The 12815-nt window shown below is 37.0% G+C and overlaps 1 protein-coding gene across 1 annotated transcript in view; it reads right to left on the bottom strand.

The window, feature by feature from the left end:
• The window catches only part of Pxdnl (peroxidasin like), a 442040-nt gene that overhangs the window by 175261 nt on the left and 253964 nt on the right, over positions 1 to 12815 (bottom strand).

Raw genomic sequence — 12815 nt, 5'->3', positions numbered from 1 at the left:
ACTTCGACAGAGCCTGGTTTATTTTTTAAACAAAGATTGGTAGTTATAACGCTGCTGTATGGAAGGTAGATTGAAGGCTGCAAAAGTGGAAGAGAGATTACAGAGCTCAGGAAAACAAAATAGTAGAAAACATTTAGAGATGTGCCAAGAGAAAGGGGAAAGAATTAGTAGAAGAAAACTGAGGAAGGCCCTCAGAGGAACAAAGATTTGGATGGTATTGAAACTATTCTTGGGAAAATGTCACAATAAAAAGTAATTAAGATGTATGTATCAACTCCCCACAAGGAATGTAAACACTATGTACTTCAAATGATCTGAAAAAGAGGAAGTAAAGAGTATCGCAGAGAAATGTGCAGAAATGAATGATGAGGGAAGTGGATACCACTTCATCACCATCCCTTAGTCACAAGGAAAATCTGTGTGATGTTCCTTAGAACTTGCTCTCAATTTTCTCCTTAAAGTCAAAGGCAAAGCCAATTATGAAATGCAAGCAAAATATGTGAAATAAGTCCATGGGAAGACATTTTAAATTGTCACTAGAGCAAGAAGAAACATCAGTGCATTTTTATCACCAGTGCTAAAGAGAACATTCCATTTTTAGTCTGCTCCTTCACTTTTCAACAGTATTTGACCTAGTTAGTAACAATCATCTCCTCATAATACTTTCTTCATTGGCTTCCACACTCTTTTAGATCATGTACTACTTTAACAGTCTTTTCTTCTGTGATCTCTTTGCCACTTCCTTCTGTTTTACCCAACATATTATGCTGGAATGCAGGGCTGGGTCCCAAGTTCTCTTTTCTACCCACACCCAACACCATCCGGTATTGAGGCTTTGAACACTTACAGATGCCAATAACACCCATAGTACATGACTAGCCCAGTCCCTTGTCTCGTGTTCTGAGCCCTCACTGCCTGCTCCTCATCCTTCTTGGCTATATTTTAGACACTGCAGACTTATCATACACAAATCTGTAATCCTGATTTTTCCTCTGTGTGACACATTTTACCCACAGTCTCTCCAGTTCTGCTGATGACTGCATTTCCTTTTAAATGCTTAGCCAAGAACTTTGACAAGATCCTTGACTTCTTTCTTTCTCCAACATCCCATATTCACATGGTTAGCTTCAAAAGAGAGCCAGAATCTGCACCCATCCAACTCCTGCACCGGTATCTGCCGAGGCAGAGGCAGTACCATCTCCCCATCTCTAGTCTACCTTACCAGAAAACACCCTAACTACTCTCCTGCCCACATCTCTGCCAGGATGTAGACATGTACCTCCATTTCTATCATCTATTTATCTATTTCTTTCTCTCTTTCTCTCTCTCTATACATAGATGATAGATAGATAGATAGATAGAGATATATCAGCCTCAGTATGTCATAGACATACATAATTTCATTCAATGTGCTTATTTATTTATTTATTTTAATTTTTATTGAGTTTATTGGTACAGTCTAGGTATACAATACAATTATATTAATTATTGGGATCCTGTACCTTTACACGACAGGTCTTGATTCTCATTTTTTCCCCTTGTCTCTGCCCTCCCTTCACCCTCTCCTCACTTCCCCATTTACAAACACTTTATTTCCATTTTGTCATTTTCTCATATTTTTTCTTCTCCCTTATTACCTTTCCCCCACCCTTCCCACTTTCCCTATACCTTTAGCCATTTTCTTCCTATTTCACATTATTAATTATCTCATTAGGATCTTGTGTACTATTTTTGTTCTTCACACCAGAGAATCTACTCAGTATTTCAGTTAAAGAAATCTCTATATGAACATTAAAAATAGGGAATTCTAAAATAAAACTAAAAAGGAAAGTAAAAGAGAAAAGGCAATGATGCAAAATTAAAATAATCCTTAATTCTGAAGATGAAACTGGTCCTTGAACATATTTAAGTTGCTTCTTGCTCTTATAGTCTTATATTTTTTTTTTCATTATTTAGAGAATAGTTTTTAGTTTTGATAATCAAACCCACGTAGATATGACCTTACATATTTAATACAGTGCATTACCCCTATAGAAATGGAAAAAAAATTAACATTGCTAGACCAATATGGCTGTTAATTTCTGTACAATGCCAACTCAACACAGTAAATTGGGATAACTTTTTCCAAAGTCAACAGTCGATGTGCTTATTTATTAACTTTAATGCATGACTTCCCTGCTGGTGTGTAATCTTCTCATTAGCAGTGTCCTTAAATGTTTAGTTTAGTGTTACAACCCAGCTCCTAAAAGAGTTTGGCATCCAGAAAGCATTCATACAAACTCATGGGAAAATATGCAAAAAATAGCAATATTCTCTATAGTGCAAGACTATTGGACAATCACAGGTAATGACCAAGAAAACTTTAGCAGAGTTTCAGAAATGTAGACAACAATGCCACCCAGGAAGAGGAAGAGAACTGTTGCTCTAAAGAGAGAGGAACACACTTGAAAGAGCCATCACAGTGAGGAGGAGAGAGAGCTCTTATCCTTCCATCTTCACTGCTGAGCCGTAGTCATGTTTTGGCTTGTGCTTTCATTGACCCCTTAGCAGCAATCATCTCACCGAGGAAAATGTTTCTACTAGCTTGAGAATACTTACATTTCCTCCTACCTAAGAAAAACTGTCTAAATTATTTGAGGATCTCGCTGATATTTAAGATTAATTTATTGTGATTCAAAACAGTGCAGTTATATGTGGTTTTCTCCAACACAATGAAATAGAGTAGAAATAAATACAAACTGATATTGATTCATATTTAATTAATATTTGAATGTGAAGCATAAGAAGAGCATTGAATAGTACATAGGGCATAAAAGGGAAAGTAATTTTGTGTCACTTGATATAGAGGATTTATTTTAGGATCCCTGCAGATACTATAATGCATAGATGCACAGATCCCTTCTATAAATAGTGTTCTATTTGCATGATACTATAATGCATAGATGCACAGATCCCTTCTATAAATAGTGTCCTATTTGCATGTAATATATACATCTCCCTGTAGACATTACATAATTTCTAGATTACTTGTAATACTCAATGAAGAGTGAAACTACATAAATGATTGCTGTACTGTATTACTTAGAGAATGATGACAAGAAAACAAGTATGCGTTTGTCCAGTAAAGATATTTGTCTCTCATGTTATTGACTTGTAGTTGATTTCAAAGATGTGTATCCTATGGAAACAGAAGGATGACTGTATAAGATACTGTGTTAGTTTTCCATTACTTTAACTAAATACCCAAAATAACTTTAAATGAGACAAGGTTTGTTTTATATTACAACTCTGGGGGTTATAGCCACTAGTCAGTTGCCATTTTGCTTTTGGGCCAGGGGCAAAGCAGCACATAAGAGACCAACATCTCACAATCTCCACTGAAAGCGTGCTCCCAATTACCCAAAATTCTCCACTAGACCTCACCTTCTAACAGTTTTTACCACTTTCTAGTAACACCAACATAAGACCAAGCATTTGACACATTGGACTTTAGAGGACATTCCAATTCTAATCTATAGCAGCTATATGTAGAAAGAATTAGATGTGGAATCAGTGGAAAGATTTAAGATAAAACAGAATTGTCCCATTGAGGAACTCTGAAATATGACATAAGGAAGCAGAGATTTGGTGGTTGATCAGAAATTTTTTATACTTTTGAACTTGAGATCCCAGCATTTGGGTAGATTCAAAGACTTATTAATAAGATAGCCTTGCCTTCCCCCACTGGCAGCCACCATTGCTCCAGCACCAGGAGGGCTGCCTGGGCACCCCTGAACACCCGCCCCGTGCATAATCTCAGACCTCCTGATTGAGCCAGTCTTTGGACCCACTCTGCAGAGGCAGAAGTGTTCATAGAGGGTATTTTTCTGAGGTCCCAACATTGAATATCTTTAAATAAAGGGCACAGGAAACCTGTACTAGAATGGTGTGGAGTTCAGAAGGTTGGGGAACTCAGTCTAGGCCTTGAAGCCCAATGTCTGAGTCATGGGGTTCATGCTAATAAAAAAAAAAAGATGCTAATAAAAAAATGGTGCCAGGTACCACAACAGCAACAGAATTTTGCTGTTTTCTGGGTATTACTCTTCTCTCTTTTTTTTGTTTTTTTTTTTTGAATTTTTGGAAACTTTGTGCTGTCGACTTTGGAAAAGTTATCCCAATTTACTGTGTTGAGTTGGCATTATACAGAAGTTAACAGCCATATTGGTCTACAAATGTTATTTTTTTTCCATTTCTACAGGGGTAATGCACTGTATTAAATATTTAAGGTAAGAAGAAAGAAAGAAATTTGCCTAAAACTGCAACACAGAATTGAATTTTTGGAAACTTTGTGCTGTCGACTTTGGAAAAGTTATCCCAATTTACTGTGTTGAGTTGGCATTATACAGAAGTTAACAGCCATATTGGTCTACAAATGTTATTTTTTTTCCATTTCTACAGGGGTAATGCACTGTATTAAATATTTAAGGTAAGAAGAAAGAAAGAAATTTGCCTAAAACTGCAACACAGAAATTCTGCCTGAATTTACAGCCTGCTAGTTTGCTCTACAGATACAGTAGACCCTCAAGTTATGACCGGCCTGACATACAATCAAGTTGGGTTAATTAGATTAATGGAAGACTCATCTGCCTCTTGTTGCCTATAGTGTGTGCCTAGGTAAACATCCAGATCTCAGCTGTATTAACTTACAACCAACTTCAGTTACAACCAGCCCTTGGGAACCAATAAAGTTCATAAGTCAAGGGTCCACTGTAATATACTTGCCATCCCCACATCTACTTAAGCTACTTCCTTAAAATGAGAAGTGGGGAAGGTCATTCTCATATTGATTGTTTCTCTGGAGAACCCCAACACAAATGTAAAGTTTAAGATATGCTTGCACTAGAAGCCTCTGGAATTTCTACTTATTGAAAATCAGAATATAGGATGAGCAGTTAGACTAAAAACCTTTTGCATCCCATTCCTACCCTATTCTGAGAGTTGAAGAATCAATCATCTCTTCAGGACTGCATGCATTCAGTCATCCTCCTTCCCTTGCTGCTGATTTACAGCAGAAAATCAGAGGGACAGTTATGGCTCATGTCTAGATTAGATGCCCCCCCATAGCACCATGCATTCATAGGTGGGGCTTTTTGGAAGTAGCTGGATCTAGGGTATGTGGTGCTGGGATCAAGGGTGCGATACTAACATTAAGGATGTGGTAACCTGGAAAAGACATAAGGATTGTTGCTTGTTGCTTGCTGCCTTCTGCCTGACATGAACCATTTCTCCTCTATGATGCCCCTCTGCGATGCCACCCTGTTGTAGAGCCAGTCAATTATGAACCGAAACCTCTGCAAACTGTGAGCTACAATAAACCTTTCCTCCTTCAACTTTGGGTGTCAGGTATTTTGTCTCAGTAATGAGAAAGTAACTAAGACAGGGACCATGATGGAACAATTCACCCCGCCTCCAGGAACAAATGCTTACAGTACAGGGTTCTTTGGAGGGTGTTGAAATGTTCTGGAATAAGATGAGATGACAGCTGCACAACATAGGGAATGTACTAAATTCCACTGAATTATTCACTTTAAAATGGTTTTATGTTATATAAATCCTACCTCAATAATTATTTTAATGGAGAAAAAAATATGTAAGGTCATATCTACTTGGGTTTGACTACAGAAACTAATATTCTCTAAATAATGAAAAAAGAATAATGTAAGACTACAAGAGCAAGAAGCAATTTAAATATGTTCAAGGACCAGTTTCATCTTCAGAATTAAGTATTATTTTAATTTTACATCATTGCCTTTTCTCTTTTACTTTCCTTTTTAGTTTTATTTTAGAATTCCCTATTGTTAATGTTCATATAGAGATTTCTTTAACTGAAATACAGAATAGATTCTCTGGTGTGAAAAACAAAAATAGTACACAAGATCCTAATGAGAAAATTAATAATGTGAAATAGGAAGTAAAAGGCTAAAGGTTTAGGGAACGTGGAAAGGGTGGGGGAAAGGTAATAAGGGAGAGGAAAAAATATGAGAAAAATGAAAAAATGGAAATAAAGTGTTTGTAAATGGGGAAGCAAGGAAGGGGTGAAGGGAGGGCAGGGACAAGGGGAAAAAATGAGAATCAAGACCTGTCATGTAAAGGTACAGGATCCCAATAATGAACGTAATTGTATACTTAGATTGTACCAATAAACTCAATAAAAATTTTTTAAATAATTATTAATAAAATGGGAGAAAGTTGCTGAAGTGAAGCAAAAGCCAGAGTTATGAGGAATGCAGAGGACACAGATTTTAAAGCATTCCATACTTCTTCCATACTTCTGTTAAGCTAGAAAAAGACCATAACATTTATATTGTGTGCTGACTCATAAAATTCCTGTGTTAGAAGCTAGGAATATATAGAGAGAATTAATTACATTGGAGAATATATTAAATCTTTAAAAGATATAAGAATATAAATGCCACTTAAGAAACATGAAACACTAAAGGAGCCCATGAGGCAAAATAAAAGTAACATCTTTGAGGACAAACTGATGTTTGAGATAGTCCTTAAAGAGCAGAGAGGGATTTAACAATCCAAATGCAGGGAAAGTAATGAGAGTAAAAGGAAGATGCAAATAATATGAGTGAATGAAAATGAACAGGGAAATATGGGTTCTTCTGCATGTGTGGGTAGAGGAAACAAGGAAGAGAAATCTCAAAGGTAGATACAGACTATATTATGATTACCCACAAAGGCTGAGATACTCTTTGGTTTTCCATTTGTTTTAGAGAAATGAAATGTTTTAAAGCTAAGAGAATTGTGTGGTTAGTGCTATAATTTAGAGGAAGTATAATGGGACAGAGAACGATATGGACCAGCTGAGAAATGTAGTCTAGAAATGAAGAAATCAGGGCCTGGAGTGAAGGACCCCTACACATTAGAAAATACAGGTGTAGTCCCAAGAAAATGCACAGAAGAGGGCCGCACAGGCCTTTTACAGGAGGTGGAAGGATCATCAAAGGAAAGGGAGTAAGCTTTGGGTCCCAAGAATGCCTACACTCATCTCTTCACTTGACTTAACTCATGCTGTGATATCAGGGTTACTTATACTGCATTTCAGGTTGGTTGAGGATTGCAGATGCTATATAGCAGATATGTTTGGCATTTGATTGGTAGTAGATAACAGAAGAATCCAAGAAAATATATATGGTTTAAAACTTTAGATAGGATCCAAGGTTAGGGATATTTTCCCCAAGACCTGCCATTCATACTCCCTTCCCATCAATGCTAAATAGGCATATAACCCACGTACGTATAAGCTAATAGCCAAGTGAGAGGCAGTAGTGTGTACCAGCATTCTACTACAATCAAAGTCAAGCTCTTTGAAAAAAAATTGAAATGCTTCCCCCTTCCTATAAGGATTCCAAGGAAAAAGGAAGAAATCTACAGTATGAATAATGCCATATTCCTCTCATGGATACAGTATGCTACAGAAAATTTTAGAAAAACACAATAAAGGAAAACAGTAACTATCTCCCTTCCCCATGTACTACATTTGTTGTATGTCTTCTAATTCCTGAATCATATCCCTTCACCTAGCCAGTTACTTGCTAAAAAAAACTCATTGGCTGAATTTAAAGCCAAGAGTATAACTACATAATCTTACATTTCCTTCATGCACCATAATTTTATGACACTATGACAATGGACAATATTATACATCAGGTCAGATGTTTCCTCCTGAGACCATTTCCATAAAAATCTCCCAAATGGGCAGTTACACACAATTTATGTGTCTATTAAAATTTTGAAAATGGAAAAAGTATAGCATATTTGAGATAAAGGAAGCAAAATGTAGAAATGTCAGAGTTCATGCTGTGAAGAAAAATGAACAAGAAAGTAAATCAAATGAAGGAAAAAATATATACTAAAGAGTAAAAGCTAAACCATCTGACTATGAGAGGATAAGGTTAGGACAGAAACCTGAAATGACATGTACCATAGGATTTCTAAGGAAGAACATGGCATAGACAGAAAGGACATAGACCACAGGACTAAAATAAAAGAAGAGAAATATTCCAATATGCTTTTACTTAGCCAGAATGAGTAGCTTTGTTTGTTAAAGTAGTGTATAAAAAGAGAGACGTGAAGAATTGATTCTTAGGAGATGATACATGTCGTACAATGACTCACCTTTCCCTCAACCTCTAGAGTTCTAGGCAAATAAAGTCACTTTTCCATAAGCATCAATAAGGTTGGCTGTATTCAAAATGAACAGGACTCACTAGCAGGTACAGTAAGGACTTGTATTCAAAGGAGAGATCAAAAATTATAGGTGGTAAAAGAGATATGCATGCATAAAGGCTCATGTCCCAAGAGGCTTCCTGGCCAAGTGAGGGTCTGTGCTTCCAGGCTGAGACCTGATATGAAGGGTCAGAGGGGCTGAAAAAAGACCCTAAAGAGGATAAGCATGGAGGAAAGGGAAGAACAAGAGGCCAGTGTTTGGGAAGCCCTAGCAGGTGCATTGCACCGGAGCCCAACAGGCAGTGAAGCATTGTGCCTGCTCCTCTAGTGAAAGTCACCTTCAAAACTGAGCTGGGATGAGTCTAGGAATGATAGTAGAGGGGCCACATCTAGTACCTAGGGTAACTGAGTCACCCTGAGTAAGAAAATCCCTTGGTTTGCACAGTATGTCCCTACTGCCTTATTTTTAGGACTTCAAACAAGCGTGGTACATTATTACATCAATAAAAAATTTTAATAAGAAACAGAATGATGCTATAATGGAAGTGATACAAAATTACACGAACCAGTGTAAGATGCACAACATTTGAAGTTTTACTACAAATATATTTCACAGAGATAAGAATGAAGACATTCTATTTTTGTGTATATCTACACTTGCCTCCTTTTGTTTCAAATTGGCTTCAGAACCTGAAGTTCACTTGCTACATATATAGTAAAAGCTATATTTAAATTTGCGCCATAAGATTCTCACCAACTCTAAGGTTCGACAATTTTCTAAATGCTCTGGACTGTAACACTCTCTCAATTGAACCCATAAATCCAATTTCCGGACATGGTTGATTGCCACCTGGGGTTTTACATCTCAGTAGAAACTAGAAACAGCTTTGACCAAAACTGCCCATAAATAAATATTGTTTTTCCCCTATGCCCATAACTATGGTCTTATTCTGCATTTCATTTCTGGTTTTAAGCCACGTACAGATTACAGGAGGACTGTGAACCATGAATAAACCAGCTAACTATAATTGAAGAAGAATGCAAGCTTTATTTCTCCTTGAGGAAGTTTATTGCTGCTTGAAATATTGGGCATATTATAGCACATTGAGAATAAATTGCTTTTATCTCAGCTGGAAGTATAAGAAACAAATTAATAGTACATATGCTTTTAACATTTAAATGACAATAGGATAGAAAAATATGGGAAGACAAAACATAATAACTATGTGAAATACTTAATGAATATAATTACAAAGAAGACTCCATGATTTCAGTCAGTAAAGGTAACTTATTTACAAATTATAATCCTTGTTGCTTTCCTTTTAAAACATTAAATTCATATTTAGTAGAAAATGTCAGCTTACTATGTAAGGAAGCATCACTGGATGAAAGTTTCCAAATGCAAAATTCAAGATTCTATTAGGTTTGATTCAGTGCTATATTATGAAAATTAATATTACTAGAAAAATGAAATGTTTATGATCGAATTATTTTATTTTTAAATTAATTTTGTTGATTTATACGTTTTATATACATTATGATCACAGTCATCGTAGGGATTTTTGTACCTGTACCTAACAATATTTCAGAAGGCAGTTTTCAAACAGTACAAGGTAAATTTCTTCTGATAGGATTGACAAAGGAATAAGACGTAAGTCAATTTGAGAAAACAATTAAATCTAACGTCACATTAGATTAGAGAACAGCAGTGTGGGATCAAGACTCTCCTCCTTGCCTCAGCGAAGCTTCACCCTCAGGGATGTGAGAGCCCTGCTGTGCTGAAGGAGCAGAGCCTGGAGCCAGCTGGCAGGAGATGGTGGGGTAGGCAGAGAAAAGCTTGACGGCGGGAACAAGCAGGCAGCCACTCCCTCTCTATTTCGCTAGTCTCTCCTTCCCTTTCTAGCTGGGAAGGAGAGATATTGGAAGTTCTTTGAATTAAATTCTTATTTCTCTTCTCTTCTCTCTCTGCACTCACTTCCTAAACAATCTCATAGAATGCCATGGCTTTAAATAATGTTTATAATCCCAAAACTCCTGAATTTATAACTCAAATTCCTATGCCTTCTCATGAGCACCAGTTCCATATGAGCAACTGTGTACCTGATACCTTAATGCTTTGAGCATATCTCAAAATTAATCCAAACACCTGTTAATCCTCCCTAACCCTCTAACAATCAGACTTCTTCCTCATCTACGTTACTCATGAGATGGCAGCCTCACAGGGGGATCTGTCTTTCTATCCTTCCTTTACCTTCACACTTTCCATATCCAAACTATCAGTGAATCCTACGATCATTTCTTCCCAAATCAACATCTCAACATGCACTGTATTTGCAATAAACCAAACCACCATCCTCTCTCACTTGGACCCTTGAAAGTTACACTCTTCTCGATGTGCTGCCAGTCTTGTCCCCAGAGTGAAGAGGCTGATGCTCTAAATACATACACCAAATGCTGCTATTGCTCTGTTCAAAACCTTCCAATGACTTACCATCTTCTCACATATAATAAAAGCCAGGTCAGTGCACACACTATCTTTGTATTTTACTCTGATGGTAATGCAGCTACTTTCTTAGACTTCTGCCCCCATCATAGATCTTCCAGGTAGGAGACACCTGTCCATTCTCTCCTGGACCCTGAAAGACACTTACAATTCTTATGTAAAGTGAAGGGGGCCCTTCCATCCCTCACCACTTGAGACAAGGAGATCATGACACAGCTCTTTCCAGAAAAAAGCTTCTTCAAACATCTCCCTCTTAATCCCCATCTCCTAAAACTCTTATTCTTCTAATAGATAAATGTTCCATATTGTCATTTTTGCAATATTTGTATTTGGCCCGCACCTCACTTGGGAGTAATCCTAAACAGTATACCTAGGTTTTGATTGTGTGTATTTGCCCTAACAAGATGCTAACTCCCCAGAGTTGTAGGTAGCAGAATAGTGTTTGGCTTAAAGTAAGGACTCAGCATTGATTGGATAAATGGATGAGTGAAAATTCTTTCACTTTCTTGGCTATTTTCTCAATGGCTCACCAATGACTGAATGGAGTTGAATTTCTGGGGTGTTGGTAAGGCCTCTGATTCTCATTCAGCTCATTGCTCTGCCTTGCCTCAGCTCCTATCTTATCTCAGGACACTTTTGTACATGACCTTGGACTGAGCTTTCTGTCTCCAGTCTTCCCCCAAGCCAATCCTTCTTCCACAGTGTAAAGAGAATTCTCTTCATGTGTTGATGCCATGTCTTTGAAAAATCTTGACTGGCCCAATCTAAAGTTCACCCACAACGTTCTCTATAAATTGAGTCTAACTTAGAGTTTCAAAAGTCTACAGACAAATTCTTGAGGCTTTTCAATTAAATGAACTTGATAGTGTGACCCTTGGTTACACTTTCAAAGCTATCTCTAGAACCTAGCTCTGAATCATTCCTACATCCTAGTCCAACCATATTAATCCCTGGTGCGACTTTCCTAACACTACTCCCTATGTGTGGTACTTTGCTCAGACCTCTATCTGGAAAATTTCTGCATAGTCTTTAAGACCTAGATAAAATGTGTCTTGATTTCTTGACTTTTCTTCCCATCCCAGGTATAATTTGTGTTATTATTCAGCCATTCCTCTATTTTCTACACATTCACTCAAAGCACACTTATTGGATATGAGCTGAATGTCTGCTGTAATGCTAGATTTGGTAACTTTTAAGTAGATATGAGTTTCTAAGATTTAGGAATTTAATGAATGATCATAATTTTTTTAAATAATGTAAATAGTAAAATGTGATGAGGGAAAACTATGAGAGAAACTTTGGATTATGGAGTCACTAAATGTGGAGTGAGAGATTAGAAAATATTTTGTAGAGTGAATAATATCTGATTACTGTTTTGAAGGACAAGTAGGAATCTACATCTAGGTAAATGGGCAGATGTGGAAAACAGAAGATTCCAGGTAAGGAAAACCACCTGTGAACTAATTCATATTTTGTATGCGAAGTGCGAGGCTTCTGGGTAAAATCTGAGGATTGGACAAGAGTAGGAGCAAAGAAGTTAGTGCTGTGAACAAATATCTAATGATTCAAGGAAGCTGTCTCAGAATGATGATATCCAGCATCATGTTCTACACACTCATCCACTAAACATGTAGCCAGTCATGTAGATGTTTCTTTCAATGTTTCTCTTCCCTGTCCATGGCTAAAATCTTTGGAATTGTGAAGAAAATATCTTCCTTACCTTTGTACTCTCTAACTCCATCTCTTCTTCATGGACTGAGGGCAGGGCTTATGCCGAGAAAAGAGGAGAGGATGTGCTCTCTGCATGTCCTGCATGATTGCTGGCAAGAGACCAGAACTTCCAGAGCTGGTGCCCTAATTTCCAGAAGTGAAAACAATGATGTATGGAAGTTCAGTGCAGGTGAGTTATATATTATCCATATGTGTAGACATACCAAACACATGGCATAAACTGTAGCTTCATAATTGTGATAATTTTGATATCATATTTCTCATGATTGTCCCTTATTTAAAATTTTATGAAGTTTTAAAGTATGTCATTCAAGTTTTCATACTGAATATATGGTAGATAGATTTTATACATATATATATATAT

The sequence above is a fragment of the Fukomys damarensis genome, unplaced genomic scaffold, assembly GCF_012274545.1.
Source record: "Fukomys damarensis isolate Sample0158 unplaced genomic scaffold, DMR_v1.0_HiC HiC_scaffold_5, whole genome shotgun sequence".
NCBI classification, from domain to species: Eukaryota; Metazoa; Chordata; class Mammalia; order Rodentia; family Bathyergidae; genus Fukomys; species Fukomys damarensis.
Note: the sequence above shows the minus strand (reverse complement) of the source record. Positions and strands in the feature narration are given on the sequence as shown.